This window comes from Lynx canadensis, chromosome B3 (assembly GCF_007474595.2).
Source record: "Lynx canadensis isolate LIC74 chromosome B3, mLynCan4.pri.v2, whole genome shotgun sequence".
NCBI classification, from domain to species: Eukaryota; Metazoa; Chordata; class Mammalia; order Carnivora; family Felidae; genus Lynx; species Lynx canadensis.
This window is the reverse complement of record NC_044308.2, coordinates 113,294,577-113,312,299: the sequence shown is the minus strand read 5'-3', so window position 1 is coordinate 113,312,299 and position 17,723 is coordinate 113,294,577. Positions and strand designations below refer to the sequence as shown.

The following is a 17,723-nucleotide window of genomic DNA, read 5'->3' as shown; positions in this document are numbered from 1 at the left end:
CATATCCAGAATCTCCAGGCTTTCCAGATGACATCCATTATTTTCCACCGTCCAAGAGAAGAATCTAGAGTGACCTCAGAAAGAACATCCTGTGTTTAATCTTTTCAGTATAGATCAAATTGTGGGTCTTGGAGCTTCCGGCCCTGCCTTAGGCAAATTCCTTAATTTCCACAGGCCTCAGTTTCTTCATCTTGAGAATGGGGATGATAAAAATGACCTTGCAGGGCTGATTCAACGAATGGATAGCGCACAGCACAATGCCAACACAGAGTAGGTCTGCAACACCACGTGGTCCGTGGCGCTCAGGTGGCCAAGACCTGCAGGATCCCCACAGGGGGTGTCGCACGCGCCGTCCCCACAACTCCTACAGGCTAGGAGGTGAGGGTCCCGAGTTAGTCCTCTCCGCCGGGCTCCTGTGGACACCTCGGATGCAGGCGGGGTGGCAGGGGCCGGGAGGGCCGAGCAGCTCTGCACTGCAGCCACCTGCGCCACGGCCTCGGCCGATGGCGCGCTTCCAGGCGCCCAGGGTGCGGCCGACTCCTGGCTGCGGGAGGCGGCGGGGTCGGCGGGGTCGGCGGGGCAGCGGACCCAGCGGGCTAGCAGGCGAGCAAGGAGTTAAGCGGGGCCGGAGGCAGCGCGCCTGTCAGACGCGAGCATGTGCAGTTTGCACAGCATCCGTACTATGGGTGAGTGCCACCGCCGCCGCCGCCGCCGCCGCCGCCGCCGCCGGGGGCTCCGTTCGGCCCGGGCAGCGGCGGCTGCAGCCCCCCGGGCCCCGCGCCGCTACGGCGGGCGCCGGCATACAATGCGGGAGTAGGCGCGGCGCGGGAGGGCCGGCGGCGTGGGGGAGGCACCGCCGGCAACTCGACGCGGGGGGAGCCCGAGCTCCGGGCGTGGGGGCGGGGAGCGGCGGCGCAGGAGAGCGCCCCGAGTCCCGGCGCGGGAGGAGGAGCGGGAGCGAGCCCGGGAGACGGCGCTCCTGGCCGCACCTGCACCCGGCGGGCGGCCGGCCCTGCCCTGCCCTTGCCCGCAGCTTCGGCCCCGCACCGGTAGGTGCCCCCGAAGCCCGCGGAGAGGCCTTTCTGCCGCCCGTTGAGGTGGCCGCGCGGGGCTCCAGCGCCGAGTGCGGGGGGCCCGGGGATGGTGCGGTGATGGGAAGACCGGGCGACCGGGCTGGGGGTGCTGCCGGATCCTGCTTCCTCTTTGCTTTCGGTTTCGAAGCGTCTGCCCCGGCTCGAGAGCGAGCCGCAGATCGGAAGGTGCGCCCGGGCTTGGATTCCCTGCGGGGGATGGGCGCACAAGGGGGCGTGTTGGGGAAGGGGTGCACGTTGGCAACTTTCCCCGCCTGAAACAAAGGGGTATCGGGGAGGTGCGAGGGGAAGGAGGCAGCCGGGGATGTCTGGCCCCGGAAGGTTGATATCCCCCTTCATCCGGGAGGAGAGCACCTCCGAGGCCGCCTCGGGAGTGCAGAGGGGGCGCCAGTTTGAGTGGAAGCTAGGAAGCCAGGGAATGGGAGTGGGAAACACCGACCCTCCTGAATCTGAGGCTAAGGACTTTGCTGAAAGGGATGGAACCGTGCCTAGATAACCCTGCCGCCTTCTCCCGAGGGTGAATGGAAAAACTGGGTGATGGTGGACTGCACACCTAGGTGTCCTCCCTTCTCCGAGTCAGTGCCCTGGGGCCCCCAGCCCAGCCCCCTGGCCGCCAGCTCTCTGTTTGCCCTTTCTGATTTCCAGTCCTTGGTGGGAAATGCAGGATTGAGATGGGGACCATTATAGCCCTGTTCATGGCAAGGGCAGGGAGACGTTGGCCTCTTTCCCAGGTGTCTTCTTTTCCCTCTTTCTGTGCCCAGTCAGAAGCTGACCCCCTTTCCTTCCTTCCTGGGACTTTTTTCCGAGGTTTCTTCGGAGATATGTGTGGTTGCCTCAGGTACAGAGTTTAGGGTGGCAGGTTGTTCTGATACCGCTTCAAACCCTCCCTGGAGAGAGAGAACAGGGCCCCAGAGAGCAGTGCCAATGTAACCTTGGGGGCTCTGCTCGCCAATTCTCATGTGTTTTGAGCACCTACTAACAAATGAGCTGTTAACAATGGTCTTCAGACTTTGATCATCAGGAGGCCCGGGTTTCCCTCTTTGCTATAACCAGGAAGAGGGGTGAAGGTGAGGGCTGAATGGCTTCCCCTGAGGGTGGTATACTGTGTTTCTCTCTGTAGAACAAATGGGCCAGGATCCAGATTCCTGGTCCCTGACCTTGTGTCTCAAGGAATGAGGTGTCTCCAGCCCCATGCTGGTTTGCATATGACCACTGGCTTCCATGTGTGACAGGACTGCCCCTTGCCTTTCTTCGTCTTAGAAAGGACAGACCTTTGAGAGTCGAGTTTTCCCCCTGGTTGCAAGGCAGTGCTACATCTGCTTGCCTGTGGAGACAGAAGGCACTGGGGGTGGGGGTGGGGGTGGGGGTGGGGGCTGGACTGTTGTGTGACTCTTGCTTGCTCCTGTAAATGGGCTAATGATACAAGTATTTGGGTCAGGGTGGGCTGTGTTACTCTAGAGACATGGAGGGGCGGGCTGAGATGAGGTTTGGCCTTCCACCCCAAGGCTTGGTATTTGGGGAGAGAGATGGGTAACTGGGAGACAACAGGTCCTTGGAGGCCAGATGACGAGCTGATTTAGTGTTGACTTTGGCCACTCAAAGGCACTGGAGTAAGGGAGGTTCCAAGACCAGTAAGGGGTAGCAGGAGAAAATGGAGTCCTCTGAACCATAGATCTGTGGCCCTGGAAGTTATGGCTGAAGTCAGGTGCAGGTGCTAGACCAGAGAACACCACCGGCCCACTTGTAGGGACCTTTCTCCTCTAAATGGGCAGGGTTGATTATTGCTTAGCCCCCCACTGGGTTTATCCCAAGCTATTTATTCAGAGCTGAGAGTAATGATATGGAGGCCTGACCTCCCCACCCCCAGTGGTGAGAGAAGGGCTATTCCATGGTGTTCCTCAGATGTACTGACAGTAAGATGGGAAAATGATACTCCCCTGACTCCCTCTCTTAAGGCGATGAGGCATGAAGTTTTACAATTTGTAAAGTGATTTAAGAGCCTTGGGTCCTTGAAAGATGTTAAATGAATTAGGGAAACTTGTACTGTGTTTATTTCATTTGTATCAGACTTATATATTGTTTCTAAAGGGAAAGATGTCATTTTGCAGGAAAGGGCTAAATTACAGCTTTTGTGATGGACAAAGCTCAGCGTTGGTTTTAAAAGTGTAGTTTTTAATCAGAAGCACACAGGCCGCAAGTGTTTTTCTGTCTGTCTCTGCTTTCCAGGTATCTTCGAGCTCCTTCCTAGTAGGATTTTTCCTGGTTAGACAGTGTCTAGCCTGGACGTCAGTGGAAGTCCCCTTCCAAGCTCTGAGAAGGGTCTCCAATGATGTTGGGGACTCTGATGTTATAAGTTGAGACCCGGGTACGGGCGGTAAGGCGAAGCCGTTTGGTCTTATCAGAGACCGTATCAGATCTGGCTGTCCTTGAGGGAAGGGAAATCTAACCCTTGCACAGCCTGGCTATTTTCAAATTTATATCCCTTTACTTTCCTCCTAGCTCCTCCCCTCACTCCCAATTTATAGATAAGGGCGGTTTGGGTTTTCTTTTTCTTTTCTTTCTTTCTGTTTTTTTCTTTCATTGCAAGCACATTCCTTTTAAGGTGTGGTGATTTCTGACTTGGCAAACTCTCAGCTCCCTTTGTGGTAACACCTGGCTAAGGAGGGAACGTCAGAAGGGATTCTGCTGTTCCGAACAGGAAGAAATACAGCCTTTCTGGCCAGGCCTTCTCCACCACCACCTCTCAGAAACCAGAGACATTGTATTTTAAAAGTAAAGTGGGAGCGGATTTCTGGGAAAGGGCTAGGAGGCAACACTTTTGGTTATGGTTTCCCTTGAGGAAAACTGAGTCACACTGAGAGCACAGTGGCTGTGTGTGAATGTCTGTGTTGGGCGAGTTTTCCTTTCCTGGGATCTAATGGTGTTTTAGGCTCAGGTACTAGAGGAGACCCTAATAACTTTATATTTTTTCATTATGAGATGAAGATGAAGTTTGGGTGCCCATTTGTTTGGTTTTAGATGTACATGTGCTTCAGACTTTGCACTGTGGGATGCTCCATGCTGCTGTGATTTAAGGAAAAGGAAGTGGCTTTTACCCCTGCAACTCACATCCATAGATAGAGCTGAAGCTGAATAAGTAATGTCTCATCCCCAGATGAAAAGGAGGGCCTGCTCCCTTCCCTGTGCTCACACCGCTTCTGCAGGTGTGGGCTCCCACTCTCCTCCACCCTAAGGCTGTCCTCAATGTTCATTTTAACATCAATCCTCCTATATATAAATTTCGTGGGGTTGAGGTCACAGAGTGGTATTGGTCCCATGCTCCTTCAAAGGATGGCTCTGAAAGGTAGCTTTCTACCCTCCTCTGATGTTGGTGCTTCTATCTTTGGGGTCAGTCACAGTCCTGTCTGGCAATCTGAGGAGTAACCAAAGCTATTGCCAATTTCTGAACATCCAGCTCCCCATTATCCTTTACTCTGCTGGCTCCCCAACAGAGGGTTTGATATCCTTTCAGGGCTCTTGGCTCTAGTGTGACTGGTATTGTAGAAGGGACAGCATCCTTGAAATTAGGGCCAACAGTCTACATGGACAAGACTTGGGTCTCAGAATGCTCCTTCCTGCTGCTCCATCCTTTAGAAGTACAACAGTTTAAAAAAATAAGACTCGCATTGTCAAATCCTTACCTAATGTAGGGAGATCTAATAGATCAGGAGGCATAATCTGAGAGCACTTGCTGCCATTCCTTTCTACTTTGGGAGCCCCGCATTCAGAACACACTGGATTAGCCATTTCTGACTGCTTCCGCAGTTGGACTTGAATGATGAATGCTTTCTAGCTGGTTTGTTCATTCATTGTTTCTTTTCAGTTTTTAAGAGGCAACCCGTCACATGAGTTTCTGGAATGGTCTGTTTCCATCAGAAAGGTCACTCACCCTGAATTTTCATAAGGCCTTGATACCAGCCCTGAGGATCTAGGGATGCCAGCCAAGAAGGAGATTGAAGAGCCACAAAGAGAGGATTCTTTTCTGGACTTCTGAAGGGTGATTCATGCTTCAAGATAAAATGTGCTTCCTGGGCCCCACGGTTTCAGTGCTTGCAGGGTCAATGGAGGGACAGGCCCTGGTGCAGCAAGAAGCCCACCTTAGAGACAATAATCGCTGTTCTTTGGAGCAATGGCAAGGACCTATTTTTAGCCTATTGTCGACCCCTATCTTCTTTTTTATAGCTTGCGTTGGCCAGACCCCATTCTAGTCTGTAGGTTTCCCCTCCCTCTCATTCCCAAAGAGGCCTTTCCAAAGCCAGGGGTAAGGTATCCAGGGCATTGGTCTTACTTTCAACTACCCTCTTAAACATGGACGAGAAATATTGTCGGCACTGGGTAACACCAGGAGCAGCTTCAGATTTTTGTGTTGTAATTCTGTTTTTACCTGTTACAAACAAGAAGATGGCTTTCTTATGCTGACCTATAGATGCCTTGAGGCTTTCATAGAGCCTGATCCGTTTTCTAGCACATGGTGAGTGCTTGTTAAATCATCAGCTGTGGTACTTGGATGTGATCAGATACTCAGATTTCTAGGTCATTGGGCAATGATGTCGTTTGTGCAGGAGCTGATGATTGGCAAAGGCTTCCAGAATCAGGGAATTTTGGATCCCTCCCTGGCTCACTTGTGTGACCTTGGACAGCCAATTGCAGCCCTCTCAGCCTTAATTCCACAAATGGAGCTTCAGCTGGCTTCAGTGATCACAAGAACGATAACAGTGTCAGCCACCATACTTACTGTATGCCAGGCTATGGGCTAAGCACTTGACGTAAGTTCTCTTTTTCTCACAGCATTGAGATAGCTACTACTAATTATCTTCATTTTACAGCTGGAAAAACTGTGGCTCTGAAAGATAAAGTGATTGCACGTGTCACACAGCTAGCAAGTGTCCAAACTGGGATTTGAACCGAGATCAGTCTGATTCTATTGCATTCTATAACTTTGGATCAAAGAATGGAACAAATGTTGAGGAGAAGGTGAATGTGGAGATAGTGTTAGACATAAGAAGGAGAGCTGATGTGGAGTAAACACAGCTAGTTAAAAGGAGATGGAAGTAGATTCTTATTTGAAAAACAACATCCCAGTGAATGTTCAGGAAGGAGAGAGATGTTGGTACCCTGCACTGAGGAAGTAGACCAGATGGCCTGGGAGTTACTATAAGGGGAACAGACTTTCTGCTTGGCATAAGAATATATCTCATAAACCCCATTTCATTTTGATGCCAAAATTGTTCTCTCGCTTAACAGACTCTCTGGGCAGCATTTTCTGTCACCCTACTGTCACTAGTCATAATAGCTTACCTTTGCAGATGCTCGACTCCAGATCGCATCCTCCAACCTGGTTTCTGGACATTCCTCTGCTCATCATTATAGTCCAGCTGTGGAGACCTGATTATGACTCTGAGGTCCCAGGTATACTCTTCAAAGCGTACCAAGCATTGGACTATCCTGTTCTTCCGAGAAAGTATTTATGGCCACTGATTACTCCCTTCAAAGTGACCAGCTAGTTCATTGAGGTGGTTCTTCTCATTTTCATCCTTGTTTGTTCTAGGCAAGTTAATTTTTTTAAGTTTATGTATTTATTTTTGAAAAAGAGAGAGAGAGTTGGGGAGGGGTGGAGAGAGAGGGAAGAAAGAGAATCCCAAGCATGCACCACACGGTCAGCGTGGAGCCCAGTGCAGCGCTTGATCTCACAAACTGTGAGATCGTGACCTGAGCCAAAATCAGAAGTCAGATGCTTAACTGATTGAGCCACCCAGGCAGCGCCCCCCTCCCCACCCTCCCGCCCATGCAAGTTAATTCGAACTCTTCTATCATTTTGAGGTGTTTGTGGAAGAGGAATGAAGGTTGAGATGGTGGCCCATGGAGGTAAGCTTACCTCTCTTTGAAAGTTAGCATGATGGTGTATAATGGAGCATGATGTTAGGGTCCAGGCATTTGGGTTCTCTCAGCTCAGTGACTCTGGGCACATGGTGTGAGTGCTTTGGCTTTTAGTTTCCTTATATGTAAAATGAGAATGTTGGAAGAGAGGTTCTATAATATGTCTTCCAGCAATAAAGCTGGCTGATCCAGTAGAGTCTGGATAATTTGGTCCTTTCTTCGGAAATAACTTAGCTGGTCTGGAATTGTAGGAAGTCAGAGCTGGGAGAACAGAGGTGGAGTTGAAGGAGAAAGAAGCCAACTTGGAAATTAAGGGACAAAGTCAGTGCAGGAGCAAGTCTCGTCTTATAAAGCGGGACTGGGTCAGGTCATTCCTCCTTTGACCATTTAAGTCAGGCAGCTAAGAGGTGGCATCTTTTTACCCTGTATACACCATCCCCTAAACTGAGGGGAGCATCCCTTTTATCTTGTCTTAAAACTTAAACTTCACACTCCCCTCATCCTCCAATTGTTCCCAAGTGAAGGCAGCAGGGAAGTTGTGTATTGGTGTATGTTTCACATTCTGCACTTGGATTTGGCAGACTCCAGGGCCTGTTTCAACCCAGGACCCCCCCTAAGCCTCCAGGACCTGGGGACTTTGGCTGATGCTTTCCAGGTGACTCAGTGTTAGTGAGAACATGCTTCCTCTTGCTGCCTTCACTCTGCCTGGAAGCCCAGCTTAAGAACTCAGGGAGTCACAGCTTTTTTCTTCGTGGAATTGGGCCATCTTGATTTCCCATTGAACAATGCCATTTGTCCAAGGATCCTTGGATTCTGCTATCCATTGGTACAACATCTATTTTCATTTAATCGTATTCAAGGTTGAAGAGCAAATGAGTTCCCACTGAATCTACCAAACCAGTGGTAGGTTCTGCCTCTGCCTGCCTTGCTTTCCCCCTTAACTCCTTACTGCCCTTATACCAGTTATTTCCAGTGGTGGTTACCATACCACTGGGAATGTGAGAGATGTTAGAAACTAATTAGAAACTGATGTTTCAGTTGATACAGGGACAAAACATTTCATTTTAATAGCTATGTTTCTAATGAGTGTAAAGAAACAAGACTCATCGGGGGTGTACTTACAAAGTGACTTCCTTTTATGCTTATTCAGTGGGATTCATTCTTTTCCGGCCTTGGGATGAAAACTCAGTCAGACCCCATAACTTTTTGGGTCATTCTTGGGCGGTAGAAGGTCCTGTGGTCACTTTAAGTCACAAAACGTAGTCTCAGATCAGTAGTTAATATGTCCAGTCCTTTGTCACTGGACTGGGAGGGACAGGAAAGGGCTCACTTGGCCAGGCCTGTGGTCTGCTGGCTTCCAGCTTCCTGGGCAGAGCAGGTATGTAGTGCTGATTCTCCTTTATGGCCACATTCATGGGTTTCTCAGAGATTCCTCCCCCACCACTTGCTAGGATCAGTCACTTCCAGTTGTCTTGAAAAGAGCAAATTTTCCTTTCTATTCTAGATGATTGTTCTTTCCTCAGCTCCTAAAACCCAGTGATTTGCCTCCAGCCTCTTCCAGCTAAGGTCCTGCAGTCTGTCCACCTGGCCCTCTTGGACAAGATCTGCTCTGGTCTCGTGCCAGCCTTCTCTTGCATGTGGCCCCATTAGCCAGAAGAAGAAATCGTGTGGCCTTTGGTGCAGTGAAGCTGGGAATGCAGGCTGAACCCCCAGCTCAGCCGTCTGCCTTGGCTCCTCTGATAGCAAATGGCCAGTCTGTGTCTCTCACCTTATGTGCCTCAGGTGGTGATTAGATGCTGGTCCTGTGCCAGGCAGATGCCCTCCTAGTTGCAGGGTCAGACATCAAGCTTCCTGAGCCGTCCTGTTGAAGCCCCTCTCACGGGCTTGGAAGTGTCAGACCTGCTATCCTCAGTGCCTTAATTAGGACTTTAGATTCAACCTCCTGATATATGTGTGTCATCAAAACCATAACTGTCATGAGAAGCCCGTGACTTCATGGCTACTATTGCTCAGGATACAGCTGCAGTACATATTAAACTAAAAATTTAACTTAAATAAAAATAGTTAACAACAGCTAACACTTAACTGAGTACTCCTAATGCAGGGTACTGTTTTCAGTACCATAAACATGCTCTTTCGTTTAACCCTCATGGGAGAGACACTTATATTATTTCTATCCTACAAATGAGTGAACTGAACAAAGAGAGGTCTAACAGCTTGTCCAAGGTCACACAGTTGGCATCAGAGCCAGGATTCAGATGGAAAGAATCTGAGCCCAGAGCATGCTCTTTTAAACCACTCCACTCTGTCTGCCCACAAGGGTGGTGGGCAGTCATGGCAAGTCATGAGGTGGAAAGCAAATGGTTGGCAAATGCTGCCTTAGGGGCATCAGCGTAGGTTCTTCATTCCGGCATTCAAGGTCTCCATGCACTGCCTTTCCCTTTCCCTTTCCCAGTAGCTCCTTCTATGTCCTTTACAGGAGGCTCATACTCTTGCATGGCTACCCTGCCCATATATTGTTTCCCTGCCCAGAGGGCCCTCTGCTTTTCTGCCTCCCCAAATCAAAGTCCTTTTTCAAAGTCAGACCTCATCTTTGCTGCAAAGGTATATTGGACCCAAACCACTTCAGCTGGGATCTTATACTCCTCTTGGAATTTCATCACTAAATTGGCAGTTTATTATGTGCTTTTCGGCAAAGAGCAGTGGAGGGCAGTTAGCAAACCCAGATTCTGATCTGTGCCATGAAATGCCTGTTGCTAACTTTGCTAACTTATTCGAGACCTGAGACCTCTCTGAACCTTGGTTTCAACATTTTTTTTCTCCAAGTTTTTGTTTAAATTCCACTTAGTTAACATACGGTGAAACATTAGTTTTAGGTGTGGAATTTATTTTGTTATGATTTTTTAATTTTATTTTTTATTCTTTAAAAAATTTACATCCAAATTAGTTAGCATATAGTGCAACAGTGATTTCAGGAGTAGATTCCTTAATGCCCCTTACCCATTTAGCCCATCCCCTCTCCCACAACCCCTCCAGTAACCCTCAGTTTGTTCTCCATATTTATGAATCTCTTCTGAAGTGTGGAATTTAGTGACTCATCATTTAATACAACACCCAGTGCTCATCACAAGTGCTCTCCTTAGTACCCATCACCCATTTAACCCATCCCCCCTCCCACCCACTAATGGTTTCGACATTTTTAAACCGTGGGTGTGGATTAACTCCCTTCAGTTTTCAGTGTATCATGATTTATGTCTACCTTCTTGTCCCCACTAATCTTTCAAGCTCTTGAGGGCTGGAACTGTGTCTTGTATGTCTTTTTACCTCCCAGGATTCTGCCCAGGGTTTTACACACAAAATGGATTTACTATCAGTTGGTTGACTGATGGGAAATGCTGCTGTAAGTCTGCTCTGAGTTTGACTGACTTTTAGAAATCGCCTTCTTCTGGGTGATCACCAGTGAGGACTTTGTAGTGTTCTATTCTGCACAAGTTTTAACAAAAGGTTGGGTCCAATCTGCTGCCTTTTATCTTTGAGAGACCTAATGTAATGCCATTAAGGCCCACACTCCTTTATCTGAAGTTTGAAAATCCAAAACATTCAAAAACCAAAAGCTTTTCTTTAACTCCTGTAATGGCAAAACCTGATCTGACTTATCTGCTGTGCAGAGTGTGACTATTCATAGATGTGGCCACAAAAATGTTTATGTGTTTACTTGAGGGTGCTGCCCCAGACCCTGCTGTGGGGATTACGTAATGCATGGGTTGTGTTCTATACTACTTCTTAGAAAATCTAAAAGATTCTGAATTCTGAATGTGGAAAATGGATTGTAATGCTGTTTGGTGTTAGTCCACAGAGGTGCTATTGGCATCCTGGGTGGGACTGGCCTTTGTTATGCAAGACTCTTCTGACATCAGAGAACCTCACATTACCTTTGCCTCTGGCCTTGCCCTAATCCCAGCCCTGATTCCAACATGACAGCCAGTGCCTTCGTTTACCAATTTGATTTTTTAAAAATATTGCATTATGAGATCATTCATCTTGATTTGTAAGTGTTGTTGGCACCACATTGAAGTTTGTGTCTGAGGCAAGGGCCTTTCTTGCCTCACTTGCCTCACTTAGACACCCTGCATGACTCCTGAACCAAGAATGCTTTCCTCTTCCCACCTCCCTGACTCTGGCATGAACTGGTGTGTCCTCAAAGTGGGAGCTACCTACTGGGTGTTTGCAGCTCATTTCAACATCTGATGCCCTGTCGGCTGAATCAGCTCTCAGAGACCCATGTAAACTGGTTCCTGGATGCACTTCCTACATCTGGATGTTTCTTTGGAGTCCAAGTGAGCCTGGTCCCTCTACTTCCTTCTAGGAAGTGATACACCTTCTCATGTGAGAGTCAAAATGCTTGTAAATCCCTACATCTGCTTTGACCTGACATTAAAAAAAAAAAATATATATATATATATGTATACATATGTATATATGTATACATATATATATATATGTATATATGTGTGTGTGTGTATACACACACACACACACACACACACACACACACACACTCCTGGAATAGCCTGAAAACAATAGAAAGATGTACAATGATGGAATCTAAAGTGTTCCATTGTGGTTTTTTTTTTAAAGTAATGTCTGTCCCCAGTGTGGGACTTGAACTCAGGACCCCAAGATCAACAGTTACATGCCCTACTGATTGAGCCAGCCAGGTGCCACTCCATTGTGTTTTATTCTTTTTTTTTTTCTCTCTCTTTTTTTTTGATGAGGAAACTGAGAAGTGATGGAGTTGGGAGTGTTTGTAGAAGAGCCAGGCTCAGAAAGCCTTGCTTCTGGACCTTCCCTTGGCACTTCAAGCTGGCAGGCTGCTCCCTTCCTTTCTTCCCAGGCCCTGGGTGTCCTCAGATTGGGGACGACTCATGAATCAGTTAGGTATCCCCTCTTGATTGAAAGACATCTTTTTTTTTAAGCCCTTTGTCCCTATTTGACAGCGATGGGCATGCTTATGGGAATTTAGACCACATCCTCCCCTCCCCCCCATTAAATAACCATCCCTCTCAGAATCTGAGCCCTAAATATTTCTGGTCTGCCTTTTAACCTATTGGAGGTCCTCTGAGATCATTTCTCTATCCCTATTCCTGTCCATGATTCCTCATAATGTAGCATTTTCCATAAATATCCTTAAGCATCATCTTCCCATCCATTAAGAAGATATTCCCCAGACCAAGCCTGGCACCTGTTTCTTTGACTTCTTCTAAATACATCTTTGCCTCCAGACATTAAACCATTTATTATTTCCCTATGGATGACTTGTGGTCTTTTACCTATTGTCACTATGCAGGAAAATGCTGAGATATAGTATAATTTAAATTAAATATGGAGATGAAATTTCCCAAAGGTGCCCAATTGAATACTTTTCTTCTTATGCCCCATCAGTTGACCACATTGTCTATATACCCATCATTCAGGATCCTCATGTCAATATCTGTAAGAGACCATTGAGTTTCTTCTGTGGGTTTTATCTTTTGAAGCCACCCTAATTCTGTTTCCCCCTTGATTCCCCTTGGCACTATAGTTTCTCTTGCTTCTAAGGGCACATGATCTGGAATGGTGCCCCCTTTTTATCTAGCAAATATTTATAATGCCTTCTGATCACCCTAAATAAAATTCCTAAATAATATGACCCACATATATACATGTTTCTTAAACAAATCAATATAATGCCCTAACTGTAATATAACAGAGAAATAAAGGAAAAGTTAGTTATAATACAGTGTCATGTATTCTAGTATGTAATTGCTCAGGCACAACTACACAGAAAACAGAAGGAAGAAGTCAGATGCTGGAACCTGTGCAGAGAATCACTGAGAATGTAACAGCCACAAATACCCACAGGATCTAGGTGTGTTGTGTGGGTGACTCAGATACCAGGAGAGGTGCTGCTGAGGTTGACGTGATTTTCCCAGATGGTCAACCGCTCTTGGTGACATTTCAAAGAATACAAAGTATAGTATCCCCTCTAACTGCACTGTGATGGCACTCCCAGACAATTCAGTATATGTTAAAACCATGCAAAAAAGTCACCTGTCAGTCCTGCTTTCTTAATAGCTCTTGAGTCTTAACTAATTTAAGTTGGCTGCTTGACGCTTGTTGGCATTCAGGATTGCAACCTCTACTTACTGTTTGGGCTGGAATAAGACCTTTAGAGGCCCTTAGCACTCATGGGCTTATGGTCCTATAAATAATTACACATAAATCAGTATAGAGTCATCATATAGAGTCATGTTTTTAGAAACAGCAAAATCTATGGGTGCACCAAAGTCACAATAACTTCTCTTTGACCCTCTCATTTTCTGTCCTTTCAAATAGTTTTCTTCACCGCCCCATCATGGCTGGCACCCTAAGCACGTGTGTACAGGCCAATTGGGCAATTCAGGGCCATGTAGAATGGCAGCTTCCTGTGGCCCGAGTTGGGCCTTTACCTCTGTGGCCTTTGCCTGCCCCTGGTGGCACAACACAGATCCTGAGTGATTGTTTAATGAATGTGTGAATGAATGCATAAATAATGAGATGAACTTGAAGGGGCTCATTTAAGTAAAAAGCACTGTAAGAGTGTAATTTACTATTATTACTAGTTTTCTGGTGTTTGGTGTTGGTAGAATTTCCAAGATTGTATATTTCCAATGTTTTAAAAACTACTGGCCCCACTCTGGTGTTTCAGCTTTCATACTCCAACCTACATAGCATTGAGGAGTCTGCCCATAAAAGATGCATATCAGATCATATTAATTTCTGAATCAATAAATGAATTTGTACAATGTGATGGTTTGCTTGATTCCCTGTAGCCTGCAGTGAGCCTGCTTAAAGAGACTGGGTCAGCTGTCTGGCTGTGTTAAAGGTGACCACACCCAGCTATGACAGGGCACCTGGGGAGGGAGGCTCTGTGTGTGTGTGTGTGTGTGTGTGTGTGTGTGTGTGGTGGGAGCAAAGTCTACTCTGGAGTCCAGTGGTGGTGATGGTGGTGGGGTGTGGGAAATGGGACATGCACCCCAGAAAGCCAGCACAAGATCTCCAAAGGGAGGAATATGGCCTAAGGGCCTAAGGTCAGGCAGTCTGACTAGGACTAGCTACAAAATTTGGTGGTGATGGGGCAGGGGGAATGAAATATCGTGAAACACCTAGAAGGCTGTGGTTTAACAAATACAACCTGACTCATTATGGTGGGCTTGTGGACAGAAGTGATGTCAAAACATCTCCAGAAAATATTAACCATACGTAATAAAAATAGACCCAAAAGGTTATATTTGTGCCCAGTGCAGACATGTGATGACCGATGTTCTCCCTGGATTTACTCTCTATGTCTTCTCCACTCCTACCCCAGACCCTGTCTAGTGGAAGGGGCTCTTTTGTTGTTTTTTTTTCTCCAAACTGTTTATTTGGAAGTAATTTCAAAGTCACAGAAAAGTTGCCAGAATAGTACAAAACACCCAAATACTCTATCCAGATTCACTTTTTTAAACATTTGCCTCATTTTTTTTTTATCATTTATGTTCCTTCTCTGTCTAAATTTTTTTTTGGAATTTAAGATTAAGTTGCCTAAATGAGGGACCTTTATTTGTAAACATTTCAGTGTGGGTTTTCTAAGAATAAAGATATTGTTTTATATAACCTTCAGCAAATTGAACATTGATACAATGCTTTATCTAATCTGCTGGCAGTATTCCAGTTTTGTCAACTGACCCAACAGTGTCCTTTATAGCATTTTCCCCTCTTCAGTACAGGGTCTACTCTGGAATCTCACATTGCATTTAGTCCCCTTGCCTCTAGAATAGTTCCTTAGTCTTTCTTTGTCTTTCATGACATTAACTTAAAAAAAATTTTTTTTAAGTTTATTTATTTTTGAGAGAGAGGGAGAGAGAGAATCCCAAGCAGGCCCCGTGCTGTCAGTGCAGAGCCCAATGCAGGGCTCAAACTCACGAACTGTGAGATCATGACATGAGCCAAAATCAAGAGTTGGATGCTTAACCAACTGAGCCAACCAGGCGCCCCCATGACATTGACATTTTTGAAGAATATAGCCTCCCCTCCCCATTTTTAAAAAAATAGAATATTTTTCTCCTTGGATTTTGTCTGATGTTGCCTCATGTTTAGACTCTGGGTTATACACTCCTGACTGGGATTTACATGAGTGATGTTGCGTCTTTTTCAATGTCTTACATCTAGAGGCATTGGCTGGCCATTTGCCCCTTAAGATGTGGTGTTAAGTTAGAGCTCTTGGTTAAGGTGTTGTCCAGTTTCTTCACTGTGCACTTACTAATTTTCCCTCACTACTAGTAAGCAATCTGTGGGGAGATACCTTAAGACCATATAAATATCTTGCTCATCAACATTTTGACCTTAGACTTACCAATCATACCCTCTGGGTTTACAGGTATTTCTGGATCTTAGGCAAGGGGTAGGAGTTTAAAGCTGTCTGGAACGAAACCAGGTGGCCCATTTGGGGCACCCCACCTATGTGGCATGCTGGGCCCCACCCTGTTGAGTAACCAAATCTCTACAATAGTTTGCCACTTCTACTCCCACCAGGAAGAGCAATTCATTCGTCATTCACTCAACTGACATGTAAGCATGTTCTTGTGAAAGCTTCTCAGCTTTTCTTGGCACAGGGGGATATAAAAAGAAGGCTCATGCCTCTTGGTGTCTTTAAGAAGTAGAGTTGGGAGAACAGACTTGGACTCACTGAAAGGTAAAGGGCAGGTAAGTTGTCAGCACTATGACCCCATAGGGCAGCTCAACCAGACCTGTCCCATGACCCTGGAGAATTAGGTGCCCTTAGGAGTTTGGGTTGAGGGGGATTCAGGGACCTTTTGTTAATGCAAGTAATCTTTGAGTGGGCCTTGAAGAATAGGCAAATATGGGTAAATGGGGAGGAGAGATAAAGGCACTCTGGGAGGGCAGCTATGTGCACAGAGACCGGGAGTTTGGGGGTGTGGATTGTGTGACTGGGGAGCAGTGAATCATGGGTCAGCCTGGATAGGGCTAAGGGTTGACATGGGGGCAGGGTCTACCAAATCTTACTGAGTGCCCACCTCACGCCAGACATTTTAAAAAGTAACTTTTCCAGTACTCAAAGGGATATATATTCAGTATAGGAAGTTTAGAAAAATAGAAATACATAAAGAAACATTTTAATGAGGTTACTCTATTCTTTCATCCCCAGATAATGGGTTAGCCATGGTGTATTTCCTTCACTTGTAAGATCTTTATCATTCTTCTGGTGTCAGTCTTATTTTGGTTCATGGATTCAGTAGCCCTTCCCATCCCTCAGGGGATATTCATTGTGCTTTAAAAACGTTTCATTCTGTCAACTTTATTTTGCTTTCTTTATAACTTTTGTTCTCAAATTTGGTGCTTTTCTGGCAGTTTTGGTTTCTGTCAAATGTTTGGTGAGTCTTTGTTATGTGTTCCTCTCTTTGTATTATGAGATTTTTCAGTCACCACTCTGTGAACCCTAGTTCCATGCCAATCACTGGTTGTGAACAGGGGGTGGGATGTGTCTGCTAGGGACCGGTGTCTAGGTGTCCCTTGCCCCCCTGCCCCAAGTTCCAGGACACAAACATGGGTGGAGAGGTGGGATAGGGGCCCAGCTGCTCCAAATCCAATCACCCATCACTCAGGGCTTCTCATGAGCCCCCAGTGTGCTGGCTCCAAACTTGGAGCCCCCAGAGCTGCTCCTCTGACTGAGCACAAAACCCTTCGCCTCACCTGCTTGGGTTCAGATCCTAACCCAGCACTTATTAGTACCATGACTTTGAGAAAGCTGTGTAACTCTGAGTCTTATTCATAAAGTGAGGATGATAGTAGTTTTTATCTCAAAGGATTATTGTGAATATTAAATGAAATAATACAAAGTTCTAAGAATAGTGTCTGTCATATTTATATACTGTGTGAGTGTCAGTTACTATTAATATTGTTATTTTTTTCATGGTTTTATTTTGGGGGTTGTGGTTTCTCCATCAGTTTATTCCCATTTGCCTTCCATCTTCAGGGACCCCATATCACTCCTTGTTTTCTGGTGCTGTAATGGATTTACTCTTCCTAGAAAATGTCTCTTCTGCCATTTTCTGGGGCCTTGGGGGTGGCAGGTATATTCCCCTGGTCCTGCCATAGTGATATAGTCATGCATTTCCTTCAAGTCTTTCTTCTCTGAATATGTGTGGGTGTTACTTTTTATCTGTAACACATACGTTGGGGCATCCAGGCCTCGGCCAGGACTCATCACCAGGTCTGACTCTGTCCTGTGCAGAGGTGGGAGGTGATGAGTTCTCTTCTCAGCCTTCCTCAGGCTAGTTTGAGGTTGTCCTAATGAATGTAATGGGCCCTCTGTTTCCTTTGTCAAAAGGAATGTTAATTATTTTCAGCAGTCTAATTATGTGGCTAATGAGAGACTGACTGCGATAACATCCCTTTAATTACTCTTGCCTAAGTGCTGTTTGGAGCCATATTTTGAACATGCTGCAAGGCTCAGTGCTTTCACAGTAGATGGAGCTGTCCAGCGAGAGGCTGAGTGGAGGGCCAGGGCTGCAGGGCTTACGCTCATGGTGGAAGTGCCTGGCTGCAGTCAGGACCCAGCCAGGTGTATGCTGTCCTTTCCTCTGGGCCATTACTTAAATGAAGGGGACATTCAGATTGGGTCACATGTAGAGCAGA

The 17,723-nt window shown here is 46.5% G+C and overlaps 1 protein-coding gene across 3 annotated transcripts in view; it reads left to right on the top strand.

Annotated features, from left to right (window-relative positions):
- Nucleotides 1–648: 648 nt before the first annotated feature.
- The window catches only part of TMEM229B (transmembrane protein 229B), a 39,715-nt gene continuing 22,640 nt past the window's right edge, over nt 649–17,723 (top strand). The window contains exons 1-2 of one of the 3 annotated variants that reach the window (XM_030319366.2): nt 4,971–5,601; nt 5,693–5,896. The gene's annotated coding sequence lies outside the window, so the exon portion shown is untranslated. Of the gene's footprint in view, nt 687–938; nt 1,050–4,970; nt 5,602–5,692; nt 5,897–17,723 lie in introns of those variants that run through there. The other 2 variants (XM_030319368.1, XM_030319367.1) reach the window with 2 other exon arrangements.